At 44.0% G+C, this 18333-nt stretch overlaps 1 protein-coding gene across 6 annotated transcripts in view; it reads left to right on the top strand.

Moving 5' to 3' along the window:
• Nucleotides 1-18333, top strand: part of SRCIN1 (SRC kinase signaling inhibitor 1) — a 1481450-nt gene that overhangs the window by 198217 nt on the left and 1264900 nt on the right. The window lies entirely within an intron of this gene.

Raw genomic sequence — 18333 nt, 5'->3', positions numbered from 1 at the left:
AGTGGCAACATAAATTGTGTAAACCCGTTTAACTTACCGGTAATGTGTTCCTTCGCTACTTTTCAGAAAAAATTCAGTAAATCTTGTCTTCAGAAGGGGCTCACAATCCATTGATGATTCAGTACAGCGCTTAAAGGAAAACAGAAATGTAAGAATTATGGAGGGCACCATTTTTGCCATCCTTTGCAAAATGCTACACGTGGTTTATGTGCTGATCCTCTGCTTTTAACGCTTTATAAATGTGTCACTCGGAAACTACATATTCCAAAAGAACAGTCTGGCAGCTAGGAAATTAAGATTTTTAGCAAAACACAATTTTACCTATCTAAAAACCATATTAAAACCTAACTTTTCATAGATTTGAATAAAATGCCTGCCTCTGCAGATAGCTCAATACTATTCTGAGGAAGGGAATTGGGAATCCCTGAAAACTAAGCATAGCCTTTATTTGGCTCTAATCAGTATTATGGTCTACCCCTTTTCCCCAGACTGATATAACAACTACATACTATACACACACATCACCCCACCACAAACCGACAGGTTTCGCCCCTTTAAAAGAGGGACTTCATCAAGGGCAAATATGAAAGTGCAAGGTGCTACCAGTGTCACTGTCAATACATAAAGTGAAACCTCAAGAAAAATAAAAAACAGAGATATAAATCTGTAGCATTTCCTCACAGCCTGCACAGATGGCCGTGAGGCTTTGCTGCAGATTTACATCTTGATGTTCCACTTGATGCATTGATACTGGTAGCACCTTGCACTTTCATATTTTTCCCCCAATGAAGCCCCTCTTTTAAAGGGGTGAAACATGTCGGGTTGTGGTGGGGTGATGTGTGTGTGTTGTATGTAGTTGTTAGATCAGTCTGGGGAAAAGGGGTAGACCATAATACTAATTAGAGCCAAATAAAGGCTATGCTTGGTTTCCAGGGATTCGCCATTCCCCTCCTCAGTATAGTATTGAGATATCTGCAGAGACAGGCATTTTAATCAAATCTATTAAAAGTTAGGTTTTAATATGTTTTTTAGATAGGTAAAAGTGTGTTGTGCTAAATTAATTCAGGATAGTGTATTTAAATTGAGATTTTTATAAGGGGTACAAGTTCCAGCCTCCACCATACTTCTCTCACTTTAGGTGTCACTTCATGAAAATCAGTCATGCTAAGCTAGTGGGGGCTGCTTATGCTGTTTTTATATTAGAACATTTATATCATGCTTTTCTCTTTGTGGACTCAAAGCACTTGAGCTGCAGGCACTAGGTCACACTCAGTAGGCAGTAACAGTGTTAGGGAGTCTTGCCCACTGTCTCTTTACTGAATAGGTGCTGGCTTACTGAACAGGAAGAGCTAAGATTCAAACCCTGGTCTCCTGTGTCAAAGACTGAGCCTTTAACAAGTACATTATCCAGCCACTGAAGGCTGAAGCATTTTTCTCTATTCACAGTGGTGCATTGCGATGTAACAGCTGCCCTGTAATGCGGCTTGCTGCACTGCGATGCACCACCTATTCAACCTTCACAGTGTGGGGTGTGTGTTGTGATACAATGGAGAGCGACATGGTAAAGCACTGCACGCAGTGCGTATTGCTAAACGTTACAGCAACACATACTTTTAATGGACCATATGCTTCACTGTATGTGACGAAACGCTCAAATAATGTATGGTACTGGTTTCCCGGTCCATTGTATTGCATTTTGGCTGCTACAGGGAGTGCAACTCAATGGCCTCTGGGAACATCGCTCGACACTGCCCTCATCATTACTTCACTACTTAGTGAGTTATTAACCTGAAACAACTGCACAGCCTGTGAAGCAGCCCCGGGTCACCCATGACGCCAGGTGGCGCCTCTTCCTCAGGTGGCATCAGCGTCAGAGCGGCATCCTGCCCCCCTCCCTTCTAGGGTCTCCCTCCGGTGCTTCCCTCCCTCTCCATGCAGAACAGCAGTGGCAGCGTAAAGGCACTTACGTCCAGACGCCGGTGTTGTGTCTGAATACGCTGCCTGTTAATTTGCGCTGCCCCGCATGCGCAGTAGGAGACTGTGCGACCACAGTTCCTATTTAATTATGCTGTTGGTGGTAAAATATTAAATATCTCTGCTTCCTCACATCCTACACTCCCCAAATTTTCAGTGTAGGGAGGGGACCCCCCGAACTACCTCTATGCCAAATTGCAGCCCCCGAGCCCCACTGGTTCCCGAGACAGGGGGCTGCAATTTGGCATAGAGGTCGTTCGGGGGATCCTCTCCCTATTCTGCAAATTTGAGGAGTGTAGGATGTGTGGAAGCGGAGATATGTATTATTTTACCATCAGCAGCATAATTAACTTCACACTGAGCATGCGTGCATCCGGTGTAATGTCTGATTATGCTGGCCGGAAGCTTCCTTCCACATTGAGTAGCAAGCATGCTCAGGTAAAATACTAAATATCTTCACTTCCACACCTCTTACACGCCCCAAATTTTCAGGGTAGGGAGGGAACCCCCCGAACTACCTCTATGCCGAAATGCAGCCCCTGAGACCCGCTGGTTCAGGAGATAGATTACAGAAACCTATCTCAGGAACCAGCGGGTCTCGGGGGCTGCACTTTGACATAGAGGTCATTTTGGGGGTTCCCTCCCTACCCTGAAAATTTTGGGAGTGTAAGAGGTGTTTTACCACCAGCAGCATCATTCAATAGGAAATGTGGCCACACAGTCTCCTACTGCGCATGCGCGGCAGTGCAAATCAACAGGCAGCGTAATCAGACACAACACCGGCAAGTCTCCTCTGTGCTGCTGGGTCTCCTTGGGATCTGCCCTCGATAGCCGCGTCTTGTCTACTTCCTGTTTCTGCTGCAGGAAGTAGACGAGCAGCGACTACGAAGGGCAGATCACAGGGAGACCCAGCGGCTGCAGGCACATCACAGGGGAGATCCCGCCGGCGACTGGGCACAAGTGCCTTTACACTGCCGCTGCTGTTCTGCGTGGACTGGGAGGAGAGCACCGGAGGGGGGCCCTAGGAGAGGGAGGGAGGAGAGAAATTGGGCCCCCCTCTGGCGAACAGCACCCTCAAATTTTCCTCAGGGTAGGAACACACTAGGAAGAATCACTTATGCGTTTTCCTTTTCCACTATGTGCTATGGAAAACACATATACGATTCTTCCTAGTGTGTTCCTACACTCAGGCAGCAAAAAGTCTATGACCGGCCCAGCTGTGAAGTGCATAATAACCTGCATATTAATTCCAGATCAAAATATGTTTATTTAATAAAGAAAGAATATTGATTGCCCTGCTACTCGCACTTCTAAAAATAATTGGCAGGGACATCTTTCCCTGCCCGAATTCTCTTAAAGATGTGTCTTGCATGACTCCTGTCACTTTGCTACCCTTTTTGTGTGTGTGTCCACACTATTCCCTGATCGGCGACCAGGTCTAGCACCACATCAAATCTTTTGTCTCTCCCTCTGTACAGAATCTTCTCAAAAAATTAGCATATCGTGATAAAGTTCATTATTTTCTGTAATGTACTGATAAACATTAGACTTTCATATATTTTAGATTCAAATACACACAACTGAAGTCGTTCAAGCCTTTTATTGTTTTAATATTGATGATTTTGGCTTACAGCTCATGAAAACCCAAATTTCCTATCTCAAAAAATTAGCATATTTCATCCGACCAATAAAAGAAAAGTGTTTTTAAAACAAAAAAAAGTCAACGTTCAAATAATTCCGTTCAGTTATGTACTCAATACTTGGTCGGGAATCCTTTTGCAGAAATGACTGCTTCAATGCGGCGTGGCATGGAGGCAATCAGCCTGTGGCACTGCTCAGGTGTTATGGAGGCCCAGGATGCTTCGATAGCAGCCTTAAGCTCATCAGGAGATTTTGGAGCACTTCATGCTTCCATCTGCTGAAAAGCTGTATGGAGATGAAGATTTCATTTTTCAGCACGACCTGGCACCTGCTCACAGTGCCAAAACCACTGGTAAATGGTTTACTGACCATGGTATTACTGTGCTCAATTGGCCTGCCAACTCTCCTGACCTGAACCCCATAGAGAATCTGTGGGATATTGTGAAGAGAAAGTTGACAGACGCAAGACCCAACACTCTGGATGAGCTTAAGGCCGCTATCCAAGCATCCTGGGCCTCCATAACACCTGAGCAGTGCCACAGGCTGATTGCCTCAATGCCACGCCGCATTGAAGCAGTCATTTCTGCAAAAGGATTCCCGACCAAGTATTGAGTGCATAACTGAACATAATTATTTGAAGGTTGACTTTTTTTGTTTTAAAAACACTTTTCTTTTATTGGTCGGATGAAATATGCTAATTTTTTGAGATAGGAAATTTGGGTTTTCATGAGCTGTAAGCCAAAATCATCAATATTAAAACAATAAAAGGCTTGAACGACTTCAGTTGTGTGTATTTGAATCTAAAATATATGAAAGTCTAATGTTTATCAGTACATTACAGAAAATAATGAACTTTATCACAATATGCTAATTTTTTGAGAAGATCCTGTATATGTTCTATCTGCTTGCTTGACTCTCAGCATTGACTGTGTCCTAAAAATACCTTGAACATGACATTAAGCTGCATACATTTTCACTGCGTCTGCAGCATACAGTTGGTACAAAAGCATACTGAGAAGCCCAATTGTCCAAGCTGTGTCATACTGGCAGTAATTGGTTCATGGTGCTTAACCCTTGTTTTTCTGCTAGGCAATAGACCTGTGTACCTGTCATAAATAGAAGAGGGATTGTCTCTTCTGCAAGCTGAGGCATAACGGTTAATGCTTTTCTGCTGCATTCTTTTTGTGTCTGCTGTGAAATTGAGGGTAATTTTCTCTAGCAGAGGGATGCTGTTGTAGGATTTGGACTGCTGTGGAGGGTGAGCCAGCAGCTCAGAGACAAATCGAAATTTAATTTAACTAAAATGTGCTTAGAACCTTTGGGATTTACACATGGCTTCCAACTTCTGTTACAAAGACTGCAAGATGGGGTAACGGCAGTATATATACAGGGCTTGATTTATATTTTTTTGCCCCCTGAAAATTCACATTCTTGTGCAGAATTCTCTTCCATGTGTATCCTACACTTTGATGCAGCCCCTATTCCCCCTCTCTGTATGCAGCAGAATTCTCCATATCATGTGCAGCACCCCCCACCCCAACTCTTCTATGCTCAGCAGTCCATATCTCCCATGTGTAGCAGCCTTCTCATGTGCAGCATCCTCATGGTGCATGTGTCTGTCTCCTCCATGTGCAGCAGCACCCCCCTCCCCGTTCCATGTACAGTAGCTCATATCTTCCATATAGAGCATCTCCTCCTTTGGAAAGCAGCTGTCCTTTTCACTGTGCAGTCGTGCAGCAGCCTCCCACTTCCATGTCCTATATAACCTCAACAGCTCACCTAGGCTACAAATATGTCGTGACTGTCAAAAATGTGTGACCTGATCAGATGTCTGGTTGTATATTGTCATTGCTGCAATTGCCAGTTTTTACATATATTTGACACTTTTTCAGTTGCATTTAATCATAATGAGTGGGTAGAGGCAGATGAGGGTGCTGGTGGGTGGATAGAGGCAGAAAAGGGTGTTTGGTGGGAAGAGGCAGATAAGGGTGCTGGATGGGTAAAGAGATGCAGATGAGGGTGCTGGTTGGGTAGAGGCAAATGAGGGTGCTGTGTGGGTAGAGACAGATGAGGGTGCTGGGGGGGTGTGGAGAGACAGATTACGGTACTGGATGGGTGAAGAGAGGCAAATATAGGTGCTTGGTGGGATGGGAAGAGGGCGTGTTGCGTATAAACCTGCAGACACCTTGACAGGCTCACTTCAATGACTGGGGGCAGGGCTTACACTGTATGTGCCCAGTTGTGAGGGAGGAAGGGGCACCAGTGTCTAAGAACAGGATGATAAGGTATCCCTGACTCTTTGCTGGTACAGTGTTCTTGCATAGCCTCAGCAGGAAGTTGAAGGCAAGTGGTGGAGCTTTGCAGCAGTCTGTGGACAGAGCTTCATGGCTGTCTGTGGGCGAAGCTTTATGGAGGTTCGAGCAGTTGAGTTTTCAGACAGCAGGCACTGTCTGAGCACCAGAGGGGGAAGGAAAGAGGAGGTAGAGCACTTCCAGCATCCAGGAGAGGAAGGAGGGGAGCAACAGCTGCTGGAGATGGGCCCTTGTAGGAGTATGGGCCGATGCTAGTGAGTGTGCCATTATTAGCCCAGCCTCTCCCCATCCACACTGCATCTGCAGGCAGCAGTACCATGCGCTGCTTTCATGCATTGTAGCTCACAAACTGCTACGGACTCCCCAGGGTCACAGGGGCATTGGTGTTATAGTTACGCTGCTGGATCAGTTCTATTGAATTAATCAATCCACATCCTCAGCAGAAAGGATTTTTATTTGTCAGCTCAATGGGTTATTATGAAGGGCCAAAGGGATATTGCCAAGAGAATTAAGCCCAGGCATAAAATAAAGCATCTTATAATTTTCCCATAATTACAAGAATACTAACATTTCCAGATGAAGGTCATCCGTAACAGCTTCCATATTTCCCTTATGACAGGTTGATTTACATTTATCTTCTACTTTCCTGGCAGTTCTTTGACTCCCCTTACATTGTGTGTCATGGAGATGCAGCAAGCATGTCACACAACCTACATAATGGTAAGATGATTGCTCACCTCATCTGGTAGGGAACTTGCATTGTGAGTCATGCTGACAGTCAGTTAGTTATGTGCATTGTACTATGGACTACGTAAAATGCTTTGAAAATATTGTTGGTGCTATAGTGGGCAGGATTTTCTTATCTCCCATAACCATACACAATGTCTGACTATTGTCACTGGTGAAAGGCCCGGTATCATTATTTGGAAAAAGTTCTGTGGTCTTAGAGAAGCTGGACAATGTGTACTCACCGCGGCCTGGGATCAGTGAATAATGACGCACAGCGCCTATGCATAAAAATGGCGCCGCATTAAAAAGATACGCTTATCGCTATTTATCGTTAGTACTGCATAATTATGGAGCACAGGGAAAAAAGAAGAAAAACGGCACACACTAACGTTATTTATCAATAGTGGCACACGCTAACGTTATTTATCAATAGTGGCACACACTAACGTTATTTATCAATAGCACCCTACATAAGCCAAACTGCAGATGTTATTTAACTGCAAAACGGTGAATGCATTTAATTTAACACTGTCAAGGTTAAGGTTAGGCACCACTGGGGGGGAGGGGGGTCTTAGGGTTAGGCACCACCAGGGGGGTGGTTAGGGTTAGGCACCACCAGGGGGGTCTTAGGGTTAGGGATAGGTACAGGGAGGGTTCTGTGTGAGAGTAGGGTTAGGTATAGTTACAGTTCAATATACACCACCAGGGGGGTGGTTAGGGTTAGGCACCACCAGGGGGGTGGTTAGGGTTAGGCACCACCAGGGTGGGGTTTATGGGTTAGGGATAGGTACAGAGAGGGTTCTGTGTGTTAACACTAAATAACTATAAGGCATTAACGCTAAATAACAATAAGGCTTTAACGTTAAATAGCGATAAGCGGCAAACGGATTAGCGGCAACACTGTGCGCCATTATTCACAGGCGCCATTTTCAGATGGACACCTGTGGCCTAGCCTTCAGAGTGCCTTCTCGAGGAGAGGGGGTTGTTTACTGCAATTCACCTTCCTTCCTGTTATTCTCAATAGGAACGGGCATAGCTACTACTCCTGTCACCTCTGTTCTTGCTGTTGTCAATTGGAGAGCTTGGGGCTGCAGCTGCCGCTCACCCTACCTTTAGTAATGGCTCTTGGGATGGGATGTTTTGTTTTTAGAGCGAGTAAGTAATCTGCCAGTCACATTCTATTCAGTATTGTTCTACAGTGGGAGTGTTCCTGGGACAACAAAGACAACGCCTGAGCAGCCTGGCTGTGAGTGGGAAGTGGGATGCCAAATCGACACTTGCATGTCAATGACCAGAACAAGTGGAGTTTAAAGGTAGCCATATTTGTAGCGATGATGGGCAGATTTGACCAAGAGACAAATCTCTCTTGAGTCTAAACCAATTAGAGAGAGATCTGTTGGCTTCCCATACACAGCCGGCTGATTTCCAATCAATTTCATGCTGAAATTGATACGGAAATGACCTTGTGACCTCACAACCAACCGCCCAGACGCTATCCCCCTAATGTTAAGTGTGTCCCATGCACGTTATACATTACCTGTCCGCGACATCCGCTTGTCCCCGCTGGCTCTGGGCGCACTTTATTCTTCATACACACATGCCACGTGGTTGCCTAGTAACGTTACCACGTGTATGACGTCTGAGGTCATACGTGCGCCCTTGCTAGGAAACCACATGGGGGGCGCGCGTGTATGTAGAGTGGAGCAGCAAAGGACAAGCGGAGGCCGCGGATAGGTCATGTATAACATGCACCGGGCATCGGTGGGGCACCTAACATTAGGGGGGACAGTGGCGGGATTTCGACGTGTTCATCGATCGTCTCAAAATTGCACGCCGTTACTGCCGTGCACCTGATCGAGCAAGTTGGCCCAACATCTTGCAGCATGCGCGATCGACTTATGCAACCAATGTTGTCCTGAAGTTAGTCGCATTGTCGGTCAGGCATGCACTTAGCAGCACCGATTTCCATCCAATTTGATTATAATAAGGGTCAAAGGTTCTGAAACTGTGTGGTGAGCATAACAATTAGGAAACAAGCAACTTCTAATAAGAGGTAGTCAGCAATAATGGCAAGTTCAAGTTATTGAATCTTTAGCTTGTCTCTTCTTCCTAGTTGTAAGTGCCGTAGTCGTGCATTTGCTTCTTCTTCTTGCTTGTATAGTATAGTGTATGTGTGTGTGGTGTGTGTGTGTGTGTGTGTGTGTGTATGGAGTGGTGAAGAGGAGGGAATGGGAGGGTGATAGGAGGGAACATCACTGCAAGTGTGCCCCTTCCTGTCTGAAATCTGACTTTAGTCAAAAGTCACATTTATCAAGTAGTGGTTATGGGGACTGGGGATAATAAGGAGAAGAATGGACAATGCACAGAGGTACCTGGATCCATCATGACTATACCTCTGTGCAGAAGACCGGGTACTCCAGTGACGGAGACCTAGACTTTATTGTCTAGGAAAAGCTGCCTCATGTAATCTTTTAGTGCTTTTGAGTAATGGAAGGTACTAGTTCAGAAATATAGTATTAATATATGTTGTAAGAGGTCTGTGAAGCGTCTCTTCATGTTGATCCATAGTATAGCCAATGGAAATTAAAGGACACATGACTTGAGCAAGACTGCATAAGTTAAAGAGACTCCGTAACAAAAATTGCATCCTGTTTTTTATCATCCTACAAGTTCAAAAAGCTATTCTAATGTGTTCTGCCTTACTGCAGCACTTTATACCATCACTGTCTCTGTAATAAATCAATGTATCTTTCCCCTGTCAGACTTGTCGGCCTGTGTCTGGAAGGCTGCCAAGTTCTTCAGTGTTGTGGTTCTGCTATGAACTCCCCCTTCCAGGCCCCTGTATGCACACTGCCTGTGTGTTATTTAGGATTAGAGCAGCTTCTCTCTTCTCTCTTATCTTTTACAAGCTGGATAAATCGTCCTCTGAGCTGGCTGGGCTTTCACATACTGAAGAATTACAGACAAGGGCAAAGCTGTTTGCAGGAAGAAACAAGCAGCCTGAAACTTCAGTGCATGAGAACAGGGGGAAAGAAACACACAAATGATCTCTTGAGATTCAAAAGGAAGGCTGTATACAGCCTGCTTGTGTATGGATGTATTTTCTATGTGTGGACATACTGTACATCAACCTACTTCCTGTTTTGGTGGCCATTTTGTTTGTTTATAAACAAACTTTTAAAAACTGTTTTTAACCACTTTTAATGCGGCGAGGAGCGGCGAAATTGTGTCAGAGGGTAATAGGAGATGTCCCCTAACGCACTAGTATGTTTACTTTTGTGTGATTTTAACAATACAGATTCTCTTTAAGCACAGAGGTATAGTCATGATGGATCCAGGTACCTCTGTGCATTGTCCATTCTTCTCCTTATTATCTCCAGTCCCCATAACCACTACTTGATAAATGTGACTTTTGACTAAAGTCAGATTTCAGACAGGAAGGGGCACACTTGCAGTGATGTTCCCTCCTATCACCCTCCCATTCCCTCCTCTTCACCACTCCATTCACTCCCTTTAAGAAGAGGGAATGGGAGGGCGATAGGTGGGCACATCAGTGCAAGTGTGCCTCTTCTTGTATGAAATTAGACTTTAGTCAAAAGTCACATTTTTCAAGGAGTGTTTACGGGGACTGGGAGGAACGGACAATGCACAGAGGCATGTGTATCCATCATGAACATACCTCTGTGCTTACCTTAGGTAGCCTAAATCGGGTCAGGTGTTTTTTAAAGCAAACGTGAAGTGGATTTATAAAAAAAAAAGATATTCACCTATAAAGAGGGAAGGCTCTGGTTCCTATCCTTACTGTTTCTCTCACTGTCCACTCCTTCTAGCGCCGTCACCCCGGTTAGAGGTATTTGACCCATCAGTCAAATACTGCTCTGTGAGTCTTCAGGAGCCTGAGTGCTCCCGAAGACAAGCCACTCCGTGCTGCATGAGCACACTCTCTTGCGAGCTTGCGCATGCACAGTACAAAGCTGCTTGTCTTCGGGAACATTTGGCTGCCAAAGCCTGTTATGGTGGCTGTTATGGTTTTTTTCATCATAATTATTTTTTATTGGGTATTAAATCATACAAATAGTAGCTGGAAAGACAATCATACCACATTGTAACATCCGCAGTTATGGCGGCTGCGGACACGCAGGGTGTTTCCGCAGCCGCCTTGCCTGCCTGCTCAGGGACTTTGCCCGTGCCTCTGGCGTCTAGTATGCCGAAGACAGGTCTGTCGTTTGCACATAAAGTTGCCATATCGTGCGGGCGCGTGGAGACAGGACCTTTATGCAGGGAGGAGGCGCGTCAGCTAGTCGACTGACGTCAGGGGAGACTCACGGCGCTCCGGATTGGCTGATTGTTGTGGGCGTGGCGGTGGGGTCTCCTCTGCTTCATAAGCCTTCTCTGTTCACTCGCAACTTGTCTGCTGTTGCGAATACTTATGTGCTAGCGCTCAGACCTTAGATAGTTTCTGGTGTGCTTTGATCTGGGAGAAAACCAGGGATTTCACACAAGACTAGGATTATTGTATATTGCTATTTGATATTCTGTGTATGACTCTTGCTACCCTCTGACTCTGCTCTTGCTTATCGCTCCTGTACTTCTGCCCATCTGTCTTAGCTACTGAACCCAGCCTGTTATCTGACTATTCTCTTGCCTGTCGATTCTGTACTGTGCCTGCTCGCTTGTTACTGATCTAGCCTGTCTGACCTCTCTACTCACCAGTGAGCCCTTGTCACTGGTGAGGTGCTTAACTGATAGTACTCACCAGCTCCTCTGGTGAGGTGAAGCCAAACTATCAGTTATTGTGCCCTGATAGTACTCACCAGCTCCGCTGGTGAGGTGAAGCCAAACTATCAGTTATTGTGTCCTGATAGTACCCACCAGCTCCTCTGGTGAGGTGAAACCAAACTATCAGTTATTGTGTCTTGATAGTACCCACCAGCTCCTCTGGTGAGGTGAAACCAAACTATCAGTTATTGTGTCTTGATAGTACCCACCAGCTCCTCTGGTGAGGTGAAGTCAAACTATCAGTTATTGTGCTCTAATATTACCCACCAGCTCCTCTGGTGAGGTTAAATCTAATTATCAGTTACTGTGTTCTTTAGGATCCACCAGCTCCTCGGGTGAGGTTCACTTATCTAATCAGTTACTGTGTTATAGTACCCACCAGCTCCTCTGGTGAGGTCTAGTTAAACTATTCAGTTACTGTTGCACCAAACACTACATACCTCATTGGTTATAGCTATACTTGTATTATTGGTGATACTGCAGATCACACATTATCAGACATCTGTGTTGCTACACCAATCATTACACACATATACTGTATCAATACAATGCATGTAAAACATGACATAAAACCATATAATAGGAGAGACAAAGTAGTCTAAAGCAGGGGTCCCCAACCTTTTCCGGCCCGGGGACCATTTTCTGGCCAAATTTTTCTCCGGGGACCGGGGTTGGGGGGGGGGGGGGGGGGGGGGCGCGCGACCTAGTGGACAGTGTCGTACGCAGCGGGTTACGGGAGGAGGGTGGGGTGGGGCGGCATAGCTAGCATAGTTGCCCCAGTATAGGGAGTTTAGTTGCCCCCGTATGGCTAGTATAGTTACCCCAATATAGCTAGTATAGTGCCCAGTATATAGCTAGTATAGTGCCCAGTATAGCTAGTATAGTGCCCAGTATATAGCTAGTATAGTGCCCAGTATATAGCTAGCATAGTGCCCAGTGTATAGCTAGCATAGTGCCCAGTATATAGCTAGCATAGTGCCCAGTATATAGCTAGTATAGTGGCCGGTATAGTGCCCTAGTATGGGTAGGTAGTGCCCTCCTCCCCCCGCGGCCGCCGCTCCTGTTACCTTATGAGCAGGCGGCCGCTTCTTCTCTTCTATTCCCGCGCAGCCGCTCTCCTGTCTGCAGCATCTCGTATTACAGCAGCGCTTCCTGCGCGGCTGCTGGAAGGAAGCAGGGCAGCGGCTTCCTGTAGCGTCGATATGCATCGCTGTTACCATGGGAACCGCTGCCCTGCCTCCTTCCCTTCCTTACAGCAGCCGCGCAGGAAGCGCTGCTGTAATACGATATGCTGCAGACAGGAGAGCAGCGCCTGGTGGAATATAAGAGAAGAAGCGGCCGCCCGCTCATAAGGTAACAGGAGCGGGGGGAGGGGGGCGAGGTGACAGACCCGCCGTGGCCCAAAAGAAAACTGCCCACGGACCACCAGTGGGCCGCGGCCCACAGGTTGGGGACCCACGGTCTAAAGTATACCAGTCATATGTTAAACAAAACTTAAGGTACATAGATTTGTGGAACCAAACATTGTATCATTAAGGCCAGATTCGGGCTGATACCATGCTATATTGGTTATACAATGAAGCTATTGAAACCAGTGGGCAAAGCCCAATCAATAGCGAATATACTAAAAAAAAAACAGCAAATTGTACCATAGAAGAAGTGCGTAGTATGTCAAGATTGGAAATTTAGCAGAGTTAGCAATTAACAACTATAACAGTAGAACTCAATAACAAGGAAAAAAATAAACAAACAAAGCCCACTAGGTCATATATAGAGTTACCTGCATATGTAGAGAAATACATCATGAGATATATTGCAACCAGGATTCGGAGAGAAAAGTTAAACTGGTAGCCTAAAGATCTGATTCTTATTTTTTTCTCTAGGGAAATAGTTCTATTGACCAGAGCAAGTAGCGCTGACACCGTGAGATGGTTAGCAGATTTCCAGTTGGCAAAGATGAGAGATAGGGCAGCTAACATAACATGGCATATCTGGGGTTGAACCTGACTGGTTAATTTGTCAAGATCTACTAAGAGTAAAGCTAGTTTTGGAGAGATCATGGAGAATTCTTTTTATAATTAGGGGTTCAATTTGTAGCAAAAAACCTCTTGATAAAAGGACATTCCCATACCATACCATGTGGAATAATGTACCGATATTGGAAAAACAATGCCAGCATAACGGAGACACATCAGGAGCAAATGCTGCATTCTTTCGCGGGGTATAATGCCATTTGAACAAGAGTTTGCGTGACATTTCCCAATTGGAATTACATCTCGCGTATCTGGTAATTAAGATCGTAGCTTTAGTTAACCCTCCTGCCGGTCTACCAGAAACCGCCAGGGGGCAGCGCAGCACTGTTTTTTTAAAAAAAAAATTAAATCATGTAGTATGTATGTAGTATGGTGAGTTCATAGAAGATTTTATTTTTTGTCACAAGTTAGGGGAAAATGACACTTTGTGAAAGAAAACAATTAAAATCAATTTCCGCTTACTTGTGACAAAAAATAAAATCTTCTATGAACTCACCATACTCCTAACGGAATACCTTGTGGTGTCTTCTTTCTAAAATGGGGTCATTTGTGGGGTTCCTATACTGCCCTGGCATTTTAGGGGCCCTAAACCGTGAGGAGTAGTCTTGAAACCAAATGTCGCAAAATGACCTGTGAAATCCTAAAGGTACTCATTGAACTTTGGGCCCCTTAGCGCAGTTAGGGTGCAAAAAAGTGCCACATGTGGTATCGCTGTACTCAGGAGAAGTAGTATACTGTGTTTTGGGGTGTATTTTTACACATACCCATGCTGGGTGGGAGAAATATCTCTGTAAATGGACAATTGTGTGTAATAAAAAAAAAATTGTCATTTACAGAGATAATTCTTCCAACCAGTATGGGTATGTGTAAAAATACACCCCAAAACACATTATACTACTTTTCCTGAGTACGGCAATACCACATGTGTGGCACTTTTTTGCAGCCTAACTGCGCTAAGGGGCCCTAAGTCCAATGAGCACCTTTAGGCTTTACAGGAGTGCTTACAATTTAGCACCCCCCAAAATGCCAGGACAGTAAACACACCCCACAAATGACCCCATTTTGGAAAGTAGACACTTCAAGGTATTCACAGAGGAGCATAGTGAGTCCGTGGCAGATTTCATTTTTTTTGACGCAAGTTAGAAGAAATGGAAACTCTTTTTTTTCCTTTTTTTTTTTGTCACAAAGTGTCATTTTCCGCTAACTTGTGACAAAAAATAAAATCTTCTATGAACTCACCATGCCTCTCAGTGAATACTTTGGGATGTCTTCTTTCCAAAATGGGGTCATTTGGGGGGTAATTATACTATCCTGGAATTTGAGCACCTCATGAAACATGACAGGTGCTCAGAAAAGTCAGAGATGCTTCAAAATGGGAAAATTCACTCTTTGCACCATAGTTTGTAAACGCTATAACTTTTACCCAAACCAATAAATATACACTGAATGGTTTTTTTATTATCAGACATGTAGCAGAATAACTTCCGCGCTCAAATGTATAGGGAATTTTACTTTATTTGAAAAATGTCAGCACAGAAAGTAAAAAAAGTAATTTTTTTGACAAAATTCATGTCTTTTTTGATGAATATAATAAAAAGTAAAAATCGCAGCAGCAATCAAATAGCACCAAAAGAAAGCTGTATTAGTGACAAGAAAAGGAGGTGAAATTCATTTAGATGGTAGGTTGTATGACCGAGCAATAAACCGTTAAAGCTGCAGTGGTCTGAATGGAAAAAAAAGGCTCTGGTCCTTAAGGGGTTTTATGACTGCAGTCCTTAAGTGGTTAAATATTCATGTCAAATGAGTATATCAATATGATTTAATAAATTATGGGCTTTTAAATAGTGATGGACGCAAATTGAAAAAAATGCACCTTTATTTCCAAATTACATATCGGCGCCATACATTGTGATAGGGACATAATTTAAATGGTGTAATAAGCAGTACAAATGGGCAAACTTAGTACATGGGTTTTAATTATGGTAGCATGTATTAATTTCAAACTATAATGGCCAAAAGCTGAGAAATAATGATTTTTTTTCCATTTCTTTCTTAATATTCCTGTTAAAATTGATTTAGGATAAATTAATTCTCAGCAAAATGTATCACCCACAGAAAGCCTAATTGGTGGCGGAAAAAACAAGATGTAGATCAATTCATTGTAATGAGTAGTGATAAAGTTATTGGCAAATGAATGGGAGGTGAAAGTTGCTCAGATGCAAAAAAATCTCCACCCTGTGGGCTTAAGTGGTTAAAGGATACCCGAAGTGACATGTGACATGAGATAGACATGGGTATGTACATCGCCTAGCACACAAATAAGTATGCTGTGTTCCTTATTTTTTTTCTCTGCCTGAAATAATTAAATATCAGGTATGTAAGTGGCTGACTCAGTCCTGACTCAGACAGAAAGTGACTACAGTGTGACCCTCACAGATAAGAAACTCCCTTTTTTACCTCTTTCTTGCTCTCAGAAGCCATTTTCTGCTAGGAAAGTGTTTTATAGTTAGAATTTCTTATCAGTAAACAATCTGATAACACCCGTGGGCACTTAGATTCCACTACTGGGTAACATCTCCCCCTTCAATGGAAGAGTCAACCGTGTCCGAAGACATAACAGGAAGGCACATTGAACCCTATCAGGAAAGATTTATGTTGGCATAATTTGTAGAAAGAAGCTTCCGAAAAGGATTGGAAATCCTTCAATAGATAGTGAAGGGACTCCTCAGGTTTGGTAAAAATCAAGGCCACATCATCTGCAAACATACTAATAAGATGGTGAACACCATCAATTGTGATACCAAGTATCTTTGGATTCGTGCAAATTTTTGGGGCGATAGTTTCCATCAGTAAAACAAAAATTATGGTGGAAAGAGGACAGCCCTGGCGGTGCCGCTCAATATTTTAAGCGGTTTAGATATAAAGCCTGCGGCATTTACCCTGGCTGAGGGAAATGTATTAAGAGCCAAAATGGCCGTAGCTATGTGGCTTGTGACCCCCTAACATGCAATGTAGCTTCTAGAAAATGCCAGTGAACCCTGTCAATTGCCTTCTCCACATCTAAAGTAAGCATCACAGAAGGCATCCAACAGAGTTCCACATATTTCATTAAATACAACATGCGTCTTGTACCATCTGAAGCTTGCCTTCCTTTCGTAAAGCTCACCTGATCGTACAATAAATTTGAGGGGGGGAGTGTATAGCATTAATCGTCTGGCAATAAGCTTAGCATACAGTTTCGTGTCAGTTGTAGATAAAGGAGAGAAGGAGGCACTGTTGTTGCAAAAAGAGGTACCTTTTAATCCACAGTGTAAAGACACATCAGGGTGTACAGTCGGGGTGAGGGGAGGCCTGACAGCTGTTTCGCTTAAAACAAAAGATTCTTCAGAGGCCAATCAGAGGCGATGCAGCTTTAAGCGAAACAGCTGTCAGGCCTCCCCTCACCCCCACTGTACACCCTGATGTGTCTTTACACAGTGGATTAAAAGGTACCTCTTTTTGCAACAACAGTGCCTCCTTCTCTCCTTTATCTACAACTGCATAGATTGTCTCTGAGTGCACGCTGAAGCATGGAGTACATAATCTGGTGAATCCCGCATCCCTTCGCCCACATCTAGTGCCAGTCTCTCTCTTTTTAATATTGTACAGTTTCGTGTCAGTGTTTAGGAGAGAGATAGGCCTGAAATTGGCTGGGTTGGTTTTGGTCTTTCCCAGATTTTGGAATCACCGTGATCACTGCCTTAGATATTCTTAAAGGAATACTATCGATACCCAAGTGTTCTAAAATGACAGTGTGCAAATAATGTCTAAGTAGCTGTGTAAACGTTTTCCTACTTTTCATGTTAAAGAGGAGCTGTTAGGTATAGGGTCTCAGAGAAAATAAACACATATATCAGTAGCTAAAGATTGGCTGTACTTACATTACATATGCATTTCACTGTCCACGTTTGGATTTCACAGAATTTGTATATAGTATATGCAGAGAATGATGCTCCTGACAGCTCATGGCAGGTTCCATGTTTGTGAAGCCAAATGTGTCGTCATGTCCTGCCTGCTTCTGATCACAGAACAGCTCATACTGAATAACACTAGTTTGCAGTGAATATTAATGAGCCATGTGGCTAGGAACAATAGCGGACTCCTGCAGTGTACGCTGCCCCAAGATTTATCTGTGCTGTGGCTGGACTGAGTTTTAGAAGCTGCTGAAACTTGATCCCGTCTTCTCCTTAGCAGCCGAGGGGAGGGCCCCAGAATGCTTTGCAGTATGTTATGCGGCTTGCGTCCAGCTTAGCTCTAAGCTTTGCTGATAAGCATACATCAAAGGTAAGATAGATCTTTATCTTCAGTAATGTCTTTTTGGCTTCCTTCTAAACTGTTTAACACAGGAGACTAGAGGTTTAAATTAGCTTCTGCAGCCTGACAGTTACTCTTTAAATATCAGAGGCAAAAACTGTAATTTATTGAGGGTAGGATTTAGCTATATTGGGACAAATCAATTGCAAAAGGGGTGTCTGCTTCAATGCACAGCCAGAGTTGCATATCAGACTACAAAAAGCAAATATCAAACATATCAAACTCTGAAAGCAAAAACAGTATGAAAAGCTGTGACAATTAGTTACATTTCCTCTGCTCTCTTCAGACACGTCAGTCAGAAACACAGGACACAGGAGCTGCAGCTCTTGGGAGCTCTCTCTCTCTGTCACACACAGAGCTACACATAGAGTTAACTGATCAAGTGTGAGGGGAATTTCCCCTCTCCTCATGGCTCAGTCAGCAGTCAGTTTTGGCGTCAGTAAACTTTGAAAGTATTTTGCTAACAGTAAACAAAGAAGTTGCTACTAAAATGAATACACCAGTACTTAGCA

The sequence above is a fragment of the Hyperolius riggenbachi genome, chromosome 12, assembly GCF_040937935.1.
Source record: "Hyperolius riggenbachi isolate aHypRig1 chromosome 12, aHypRig1.pri, whole genome shotgun sequence".
Taxonomy (NCBI): domain Eukaryota; kingdom Metazoa; phylum Chordata; class Amphibia; order Anura; family Hyperoliidae; genus Hyperolius; species Hyperolius riggenbachi.
Note: the sequence above shows the minus strand (reverse complement) of the source record. Positions and strands in the feature narration are given on the sequence as shown.